This window comes from Arachis ipaensis, chromosome B06, assembly GCF_000816755.2.
Source record: "Arachis ipaensis cultivar K30076 chromosome B06, Araip1.1, whole genome shotgun sequence".
NCBI classification, from domain to species: Eukaryota; Viridiplantae; Streptophyta; class Magnoliopsida; order Fabales; family Fabaceae; genus Arachis; species Arachis ipaensis.
Genome location: NC_029790.2, coordinates 131,904,100 through 131,915,788, shown reverse-complemented (window position 1 = coordinate 131,915,788; position 11,689 = coordinate 131,904,100).

Sequence of the window (11,689 nt, the reverse complement as noted above, 5' to 3'; positions counted from 1 at the left end):
GCCAAATTTTCCTTTTCATAAAATCAAATATTTATAAAAATAAATTAAATAATAGTTTAATTTGATACACTGAATATTATATTTTATCTTTAAATTCATGCATTTAAATAACTATTTCATATATTTTACTTTTACGATTTGATATTTGTAAAAAAAAAAATTATATTGCATATGAAAATTAAACTTTAAAAAAACAGTCACCTAAATAAAATAAATTGACCTTAATATTACATGAATGTCATAAATTGAGTTAAATTTCAATTTGACCCTTGAAATTTGGTCTGATACTCAGAATGACCCCTACAATTTCGTCGACCCCAATTAGAACCCCCCAAATTTATAATTGTGGCTCCAACTTGTCTTTGTGATCATCTCCGTCACCAGAATGCTGATCTGAGGCAATTACACGACACAACAGACACTACTTAAATGACGATGTATTGATTTCGTGTCCAAACCCTTTGGAAACCACGTCGTTTCAATTTTGTGTGGGTTAAAATTTATGATCGTTGTAGTGGGATGAGAGTTTTAACCCGCATAAAACTGAAACGACGTGATTTTCAAAGGGTTTGACCGCGAAATCAATACGCTGTCGTTTAAATAGTGTCCATTGTGTCATGTAATTGTCCCAGACCAGCATTCCGGTGACGGAAATGATCGCAAGAACAAACCGAAATCACAATTGCAAATTTGGGAGTTCTAATTGGAGTCCATAAAATTGTGGGAGTCATTCTAAGTATCAGACCAAATTTTAGAGACCAAATTGAAATTTAACTCATTATAAATTTGTTACAATTTTTCTTATTTTATTGTGTGCAAGTTGTAACGATTTAAATTTAATGTAAATCGTTTTACAACGATTTAGTAAGTAAAGTCATTAGTAAATCGTAAGTAATAGATAATAATCATCTAAGCACATATATTTAGTTGGCACTCTGCACTCATTTAGTTGAACTTTGTGATAAATAGTAGCATGCTACAGGAATTTAAGACACATGAGGAATAAATCGTCACATTTTACAACGAATGCAACTGAAATAATGAGTCAATGCAAATAAAGATAGAGTCCTACTAAAACAAAGAATAAAATTAAAATAGAGTATAATTAAAAAACAAATTCAACTAAAACAATGAGTACAAAGCATGTATGACCAAGACAAGCACTTGCATGAAATTAAGGAGCTTATTTTACTCTTTTAAATAAACTATAGTGATAACTCGTGTTAAAATCTTACCATATTATCCCATAATAATTGTTATTAGTTTTTAAAATATATTAATTTATTATCAATTTAAAGTGAGATAATATGATGTTAAATTTAGGTTGACTTTGACCCATTAATTTACAATGCTTCCAAAAAATTTCTGACTATAATATTATTAGGTTTTTTATAAATTGGGAGGTCTATTTACTGTCATATAAATCATATATCCGACAACAATATTATTAACATGTTAATCCACTAATATCATTTTTTTCAAATAAGTGTAATAGTAATTCTAAACAACAAAGTATTTATATAACCAAATCATAATACATACGCGCTTTTTTCTTCTTTATTTGTTTTTTTTTTTTCTTTCTTTTTCCTTCTCTTCATTATTCCTTCTTTTTCTAGTTGATTATTTCTCCTTTTTTTTCCTCCTTTTCTTCCTCCTCTTTTTCCTCCTCGTTCATTACTATCATCATTATCTTCGTCATTGTTATCATGATTGGTATTGTTTTCTTTTTTTCCTTATACTTTTTTTCTTATTCTTATTTATCTTTTTTTGTTTGTTTATTTATTTGTATATTTTAAAAATATTTTGTGAAGGAGAAGAATAAGAAAGAAAAATAGAATACAAAAAATCACAATGAGAACGAAGAAGAAGAGAAATGACACCGAAATTTTTTATATAAAACACAAAGTGAAATAGAAATGACATCAAAATTTGTTATATAAAACACAAAAATGTTACCATAATAAACACAGATTTAAATTTATCTTTCTGTCATATTGTAAGACAATTTGTTGCTTAGGACTTAGGAGTATACCATTCAATTTTCGAAAAATTTTGTTTAGATAAAATCCTCTATTTTTGAAGTAAAACATAAGAAGATACAAAAAATTTGTTTGTATCAATAACAAAACATAAAAGAAAAGGAGAAGAACATGTTTGGAGAAAAAAAAGAAGACAAAACATGAAGAAAAAGTAAAAGAATAAGATATGTTGGAAGAAATTTTGGTGTCATGCTTGAGAAATTTCAATGATATTTTAAAAAAATCTCGGTACTATTTTTGTTTTTGATAATTTTTAATTAGTTAAGAAATTTTCTGTGTCATTGTCAAAAAATTTTGGTGTCAAAATTCAAAAATTTCTTGTGTCGAGCTTAAAGGATTTCAGTGTTATTTTTCTGATAAATTTAACACAATTCAAAATTTCCCTTTTCCTCCCCTTCGTCGTCATCTTTTTTTTCTTCCTCTTCTCTTTCTTGGTTTTTTTTATAATTTTTTTTAATAAGAATAAAAATAAAAAAGAACATAAAAAAATACTACAATAATATCATAAAGAAGAGAAGAAATAAAAAAAAATTGCAACAACAATAATAAAAAATCAAAAAAGAAAAAATACGCAAAAGAATGCAAAAAAAAATGTATGATTTACACACACATTATGAGATTAATTATTTTTTTTATAAGATGATAATTATAATTTTATTCAAAAAAAAATATGATATTCATATTTCAACTCATACATAAAACAAAGAGAAAATATGAAGTTATGTATTATTCTTTGGTCTACTTACAAAACTTATATTTTAAGGATTTCTAAATCTAATGCCAATCTAAATCAACGCTAATTCATGCCTAATAGAAAAAAACAGCTTTTTTATTTAAATAAAATAAAGAGAGCTCAATATCACTAGATTTTCTTAAACCAATGTTTAAAACATGAATCTTCTGTTCTTTTTAATATATACACTACAAAAAAACACGTTTTCTGCTACGCTTTTAAAGTGTGGCGAAAAGCTGAAAAAAGCGTAGCAATAGCTTTTTGCCACGCTTTTTGAGCTATTGGGACGTTTTTGAAAGGGTCACATCTGCAAAGGTGCCAGTTGCTCTATCACCACGTTTTATTTTTTGTTAGCTTTTAAAGCGTGCCAATATCGAGATATGGCTACGCTTTTAAAGCGTGAGATAAAGCTACGCTTTTAAAGTGTGACTGTTGATGCCTACTGTACATTATGGCCACTCTTTCAAAGCGTGCCAATATGGGGAGATACAGCTACGCTTTAAAAGCTTGCCAATAGAGGAAGATATGGCTACGCTTTTAAAGTGTAGAAAAAAAAGCGTGGCCATTGACCTTTTTTCTTGTAGTGATAAATCATCCAAGGGTTATTTGTATTAGATAATATATTAAATACTACACCCTAGAATGATTTATGCATGGAAGTCTTAAAAAAATACACATAAATCGTCCCAACGTACTGAGCTTCCCAAAATGAACATAAATAGTCCCAAGGTAAGTAGGTTTATACGTTTTTTCCCTAAAACACATTAGGGTAAGACAACTTATTTGCATCCACAATACACAACATCCTAGTACAATTTATGTGCAACACGCTAATGTATAATAGGCTGTGACAATTTATGCATATAATCAAACCCTCAATAGCTTCCCATGAGTAACATTTGCCAAAGAGAACCCCCATTGACGGTGACGAAGGTCTTCGAAGGAAGGAAAGTTAGGGAAGAAGACGGTCCATGACAAAGGAGGAAGAAGAATCCTTGGGGTCAACGGCAGAGCCAGGCACGACTAAGTGGGTACCGGTGCATAGCGCAGCCCGAGGCGAATGATGGCAACGACAGCTGCGAATCGTGGTGGTGGAAGCGTTGGTGGGCTGCGGAGGGGGAAGTTTGCGGCAGGGCTAGGCAGGGTAGGGGGATAAGCAATTTTGGTGAAAGATGGCAAGGAATGAGGGAGACATGTACCGATTGAACGGTATTGCGCATTGAAGGTTCCATAAGGCTTAGAGAGGGGTTGAATCTATGGCCTTCTTTAACTTTGATTAATTAAGCCATAAAACCAGAAATTAAACTTGGCTTCTGTTTGGTCTACGCAGCGGATTATGTAGGAGACAATTTTGTTTTGTCTCATAAAAATTAGAAAAATTAGAAAAAATAGAACTAGTAGAGAGGAAGAAGGTGACACAGCCATATATCCTGGTTCAGTTGCCTTGTGCAATGCAACCTACATCTACTCTCCACCACAACGTTGGTAGAATTTTCACTATCTTTTAAGTATTACATACACCAATTCTCTAGGACTTAAAGTAATCATATCTGAGACACATCAAGTTTCAAGACAAACTTGATTTGGTAATGCAACTACCTAAACTAGACACACTAAGTGCTTACCCAACTTAGCAAGAGATACCTCTCAAGTACTTGATACAACATAGAAAACAACCAAAAGAAATCTGAAATCACTCTTGATTTTTCTCTCAATTGTTTTCCTCAACCTTTTTACTCAATGGCTTTTATCAACGCCTCTCTCTTTTCCTTTTTCCTCATACAAAATACAAAGAAAGATATACACCACTGAAACAGAAACACAAATAGTTAAACATGAAGGAAATGATGATTCACAGCCTTTGTTCTATAAATTGAACCGGATTCAGCTATCTCTAATGAAGCTCTCCATCTTAGCGGAATGTTTCTTTGATGTAGAAACACTGTCTAAAATATTGAACTCTCTCAAGGAAGCTCTCAAACAAACTTAGATTTTGGTTCTCTCTTCTTAAACTCTAATGAGAATTATTTTTCTTTTTATATCTTGATCAGAGCCACAGTTAGGGTTTTTTCAAAGTCAACTTCTTGAACCCTGAATCACATGTCATCCTTCTTTCTCTTTCTTCAATCAACCCCAAAATTAAGAATTTGAAATCTGGCTATTGGCTTGACCAAGGAGGAAATAGCAGTAGAATCTTGTTTGCTCAGTGATAATTCCAAATCTAAACCCTTGAAAATGTGCTTTAGCTCCAAGTAACATTGTAAGCCATTGATTTACAACAGAAAAAGTTCAGCCACCTCTTTCCTCTTGTTACTCGAAATGGTGGTGCAGAGAGTTGGAAAAAAAAGTAAAGAAATCAACTTGCATGCAAATGAAAACTAATTACTTTTAACCTCTGACTTAGCTTAACATGCTTTTGATTAGTTTGATTGGACATTGCTTTCTTTATTAACTTTCTCTTTCTTTCTTCTCTTGTGTGTGAGTTCAAAGATGAAGCTCTCTCTCTTTCTTTCTTATGTTTACCCGAAGTGCACATGTGAAACCTAGCTTAGGTTTGATTCACTAAAGCTTGGTTGGCATTGGGCTTGGTCTCTGGATCATTTTCCACTTTAATCAGTAGCCTTGGGTAGATTAGTCTTCATAGGTTTGGGCTGCAGTATTCTCTTTTGGGCTTGCACACCTGCAACACATCATCAAGGCCCATTTGGGTTATTAACCCAATTAACATGTTTGTCATCATCACTGTGTTAAATATTTTTCTTAACTCAACAATCTCTCTCTTGATGACAAACATAGTTTCAAAAGATAAAATCAAAGGAATTGAATTAGATCAAATTAAGACACTTCCCTTTAATGATGTCAAGAAGTTTTGATGTACCCCCTTTCTTTCTCAAGGGTTGCTCCCCCTTAATGTGTGCTCTTCTTTTGTTTTCCGTTCATATATATACATATAAAGAACACAACTATACAAAACATACACATGCTTGTACAAAAAGTTGTGATTCAACATTTTCGATAACTTGATAAAAAAAATCCATCATGCATTAAACAGCACCCAAGCTATGAAATCAAGCAACATATCATGATTCAAGTGTGATATCAACACTAGTCCAAAGTTCATTCAAACACCTTGTTTATGTCAAACCAATGTCACATTTGGCAAAAAAAAAATCAAGGTATTAGAGCCATCAGCAAAAAATTTTAAAAAATGAGTATGCACTTAATCATTCCATAGTAGAACAACTTATCATACCACATGCTTGAAATCAAAACTGCCCAACAAAACTAACTATAAAACTAACACTACTACTACTCCCCTTTTTGTCATCAACGAGGATACTAAAGGCAACTCAACCCTACAAAAACATGTTAGCAGAAGAGGAATATATAATCCGAACGAAAATAAGTGCAAATTAAGTAGTTGTTAGGGTTTACAGTCATCTAAATCATAAAACAGTATCCAAAAAAAATTACATTATGTCAACCAGCAAAGAGTCAAAAAAACAAAAATCAGCAACAAGAGACATCTTCAAGCATCCGAGCCATTAGTTCGGTGCGAGGAGGAGAGAGTGAAGGCATTGGAGATGGAGTGAAGGTTGGGTTTTTAGAAGGTGAAGAGCCTCTAGGTTTTTGCAGACCTCGACGGACTCGGCAAGTATAGCTGGGGTTCGGCCACTTTGTCCTGGTTGTATAGGTGTCTCTGCAGAGTTGCTAACCGTAATGTTAAGAATTTAGTTGGGCCACTAACACTGCTGCAGTCTTGGATATTTTGGTATTTCCCCACATTCGGGCCCAAAGGGTTTGAGACCATTTTCTAGCTCCTTGCATCGAGGTGAGTACATTTCATGAATGAGGTTTATAGTGCACTAGTTATATACTTTTTTTCTAAATTTAATGCTTATCATTATAAATCTTCCAGGTGGGATAGGTACATGCCATCGTCAGATGAGTAGGTTCCTCGGGTCATCGCTACTCGACATAGACTAGACATGTTGAGTGTTGATGATATAAGTATAAGCTTCCATTACTTGCTTTAGATTATACTGGTTCATTGTTTATGTTTATGTCATAATAGTTGAATCTGATCAATTGTCATGTTGCAGTTTATTTGGATGCCATACAACACTCTTAAGGTTATCTAAGTAGTCCATCGTGATATCCTCAGGCCTGAGCACACGCTATTATGGAAGTCGACTACTGCGTTGATTTACTTTGCGTCAATTGAGTGGCATCAGGTTGACAAAGTTCTATCTCAACTTGGGAGAGTTCAGCACATTCCCGATCCAACCATCAACATTTACTTTCTGTTGTTGAAGGATGGTTGAGGACCAACCCAATGGTTCTTTGAAGTATTCGCCACATGGCATAGTATTGGGACCAAAGACATTAAAGCGTGCTCGCATTTGAGTTAGTGCCAAATCTTTGACCTTCGGCTAAGTATCTTGAGTGGTGGTATAGGGTAGTATGTAGATTCCTTTCACACGATCAGGACCTAGTTGACCATCGCCAGGCTAGGATTCATATTGCTATTCCAGCTAGACAATAGGGACCAAATGTCCCAGACAATCGACGTATGGATACTCGTGAGTGTGTTGGCACCTGATACAACCAGCCTATGGCAGGCAGGTTCAATAATGTATTTGGATTGGATGAGGAACATGACATCGATGATGATGATGATGAGGGAAGTCAGAGTCATCGAGGAAGTTAAGGACACGATGAAGGTGGTGCGGGTGGCTTTGGTTGGGGAATGGATGGAGGAGCTAGTGGTTCTGGAGGTTCTAGAGGTAGAGGAGTTGGGGGCTTTGGAGGGCAGGGTAGTGGTGGTTAAAGGTTCTTGTGTTGCTGGTGGGGGTGGGGGTGAAGGTGGAGTGGTTGAGGCTTACACACTATTTTCGAACTTCGGTAGCTCGAACCAGATGGAGCAAATGTTTGGTGCTGGCAGTGTTTTTGTGCCTGAGATTGCACAATTTGCCAGCCTAGGTGGTGATTATAAGCCACAGTTTGAGGGAGGTGTTGTGGGAGGTCCATTTGTGATGGGTGGCACTCCAACATCTACCTTTGATGGACATACATAGATACCATCTACTGATTAGTTGAAGCAGGTTTCAGCACCTGTGGTTCTGCCACCAAATCCAATGTTCCAGTCACCCAGAGGAAGAAGCGCATCATTAAGCCAACAAAGTGTGGCACTGGGTCACATATGTGATAGTTATTGGGTTTGGATATGTTAGTGTTATTTTATTATTATGTTATCACTATGTTATTGTATCTTTTACCTATTATGGTACATTGGGTTTGTAACTCTTATATTTTGAAGTCTTTGCATCATATTATAGTTTCTCCTAGTTATTGTATTATCTGAGTTAATGTCATGTTGGATGTAAAATTTAGTGCAACAAGGAAAACAACTATAAGATAAACATGATTTACGTGAATTCAGTAACAATAGATAACATACACCACATCGTCCAAGACATTGTGACTAAAAAACACAAGTAGTGCATCACTAGAAACATAACATAAAGGTGACATAAAGCGAACATAAAATCCTAACGGCAAAAGCTAACCTGCAAATAACATAAGCTAAAAGGAAAGTCACAAAACGGCAATGCGTTGCTCCCTTCATGAGCACCAAAAGCACCTGGGTGATAGGGATATTGTCTCCTAGTACGACCCGAAAGCCTACACATACCACACCTCTTTGGGAGATCATGATCAGTCTCATCCATACTATTTCTTATTCTTGTAGTCCGAGGATGACCAACTGTAGCTTGCATCATGCCAGGATCAGAGATAACCTGAAGACCCTCATACAAGGGCAGAAAGTCATCATGAATTGGTGGAGAAAAACTCATCTTATAAATATTGAACACGGTGCTGAGGTGATACACGTCATTAACGTAAGTCCTCCAATCTAGTTTGCAATATGAACATGCTGCAAGCACATGACGACATAGATAATGGAGGGCTTGAAAATATCCACAGTCGCATGTGTGCGACGATAGCGATACCGTATATTTCTTCCCCATGTCGGTGTAATCTCATCCACAACAAACTCTGAGTTTTCTCTGTCATATAGATCAACCCGCATATTTCTGGAGGCCTGTGGATTCTTCTCAATCGCCTTCACAAGTGTCTGACATAATTCTTGCCTAGCCCCGAGCTGCAACTCTGCTTCCTTTCCTTTCTTAACAAAGAGCTCAGCCAAACGCTCATATGTTGACTTAACAAGTGAACCCACTGATAGGTTGCGTGTACCCTTTAGGATGGCATTAATACACTTAGAAATATTTGTTGTCATATGACCGTATCAGCGGCCGTCATCCTGATATTGGGTCCACAACTCTAATATGATCCTGTTGCACCAATCAAGCATTGCTGAGTCTTCCTGCTTCAGGATATCCATGTAATATTGATGCTTCTATTCAGCCTTCGCATATGTTGCATTCACAAGAATCTTTTGTGCATCCTTAGACTTGAAGTTTAGCACAAAATTAGCAGCTATGTGTCTTGCACATAATGCACAATGTGCGGTCAGCGGGAGCCACCCACTATCTTCGACAACCAAGGCAGCCTTGATTACGTTGTGGCAGTCAGAGATAATTATAATGCCAAGCTAAGGAGTCACGTGCTGACGAAGGTGACCCGGGAAAAACTTCCACGAATCCGTCTTCTCGCACTCGACTAACCAAATACAACTGGGAGAATGTTTGAGTTTCCATCTTGTGCAATCGCCATTAGTAAAGTACCTCCATACTTGCCATATAAATGAGTACCATCGATAGATATCAGTGGCTTGCAATACTTGAAGGCCTCAACACACGGAGGAAACTTCCAAAACAATCGATGAAAAAACATCCTTGTTCCATCGACTGTATTACTAGCCCTAACAGGTAAAGTACGCAATGCTGCTATAGTGCCAAACATATATATCTGAACTCCAATGATCCACCTCGGAATCAGGTTGTAAGACTCCTCTCAATTCCCACATATATATGTGCAATCGTCTTCTACTTAGCCATCCACAGCTTCCTGTAACTGGGCTTGAAACCAAATTTTGATGAGACCGCATTCTGCAACACTTTCACGTAGATTGATGCATCCGCCATGACCAATGATAGAATTGACGCACAAAATACATGATAATTGAACTGTCTGCGATCGATGGATATCTCTGTTGTAAGACATGTGTGCGGCCCATTGTACTTTCTAACTTTTCAGTAGCCTTTCTTCTGTCGCATAGTCACATGTATTAGCCAATTACATCCATTCCCAAACTACACAAACTTTTCATGATACTTCAATTGATCGGACTCAAACACTTTATACTCAACATCCCGACGAATATTATAATTCTTTACCGTCAATACAACTTCCTCTTTGCTTTGGGACTGCTGGCTGATTTGAAACTCGTCTGTGCCAAGCGTACCAAGCTTGTTTCCGTGAATAGCAGGGAGCTATTTATCTGAAAATGCAGATTTATTCATTTCCTCAAGTTCTAAATTAGAGAAGTGTGGAGGGTACTGTTGTGTCTGAGAGCTTAACTGAGCTTGCGATCTCCTGACACGTATTGTGTCTTCTTTGCCGTCGGTATCATCACCAATAATGGGTGGTTCCAAATCCGACCCATCATTGCTTATAGCCTCGGCAAGTGGATCTCTATCTCTGACTTCCATGAATGCTGGTGCACCATCCTATACAGGTGTTGCTCTCATTACAGCTGCAAGCTCTTCGAAGGTACGGACATCACCCAAGTCATCTGCATTATCTGCATGAACGGGAAAATCTGCTACAAATGATGGAGACGAAACATGGGCAGTAACCTCATGACCAGTTGGAATGACCCTAGAACTCCGTTCTATCACGCCAGTTGGCGAATTTAGAGCAGATCTACCAGAGCTACTCTCTACATCAACCATTTTCGCAAACAATTCCATAGCGTCCAAATCTGAAAATCTAGCTTGACTGTGAAATATAACTCGCATGTCCTCATTACCTAGAATCTCATATTTTTCAAACATAACATAACCTTGCCTGAGTGAGATAGAAATCTGAAAAATACTTGCTTTACACGTTTTTTGCTGTACTTTCCTAACTTCTGTAATATACTATTTTTTAAATCTATCAAAATCATTGACAGATTTACAAACACACCAATCTGCTTTTTACTAGAGAACGTAACATCATCACTTATGTTTTCATCAATTTTTTCTCGGTGATGAACTAGCAAAAACACACCATCCGCCATCTCTCTCGAAACTCTCAATTCATGTCTGGCTCGTTGTACACCATATTCGTTTATTTATAGGCTCATTGTCTTCATAAATCGTCTTAGGGTCTTGAGATTTATGTATTCGCACGTAAATTCTCACCGTGTCTTGAGGGTTAGCTTCCAACACGTAAATCATCACAAGGTGCTGTGGTTTAGGTTTGAACGTAATCCCAAGGTGCTGTGGGTTAAGGGAAAAAAGCGTAAATCGTCACAAGCTGAAAGGATTTACGTTCATTTTGGAAAGCTCAATACCTTGTGACAATTTATGTGACTTTTTTAAAGATTTTTATGCATAAATTGTCTTAAGATGTAGCGTTTAATATATTACTTAATACACACACTTTTGTAACGATTTATATATTAATAGGAAGAGAGGTTCCGCATTTTNAAAATTAAATAGAATAAAAGATAAGAAAAATATAAAAGTTCAGCAGAAAAGTCATAATATGTCCTTGCGTGAATCCATGTATAAAATATCATAGTCTTTGTATGAATCCATGAATAAAATATCATAGTCTTTGTATGAATCCATGAATAAAAATTCGGCAAAAAAGCACAAAATTTAGATTTCAGAAAGTGTGTTAGATCATATTTTTTTATTGATAGAAGCTATGCAAATAAAATCCGATAAGAATAAGGCAT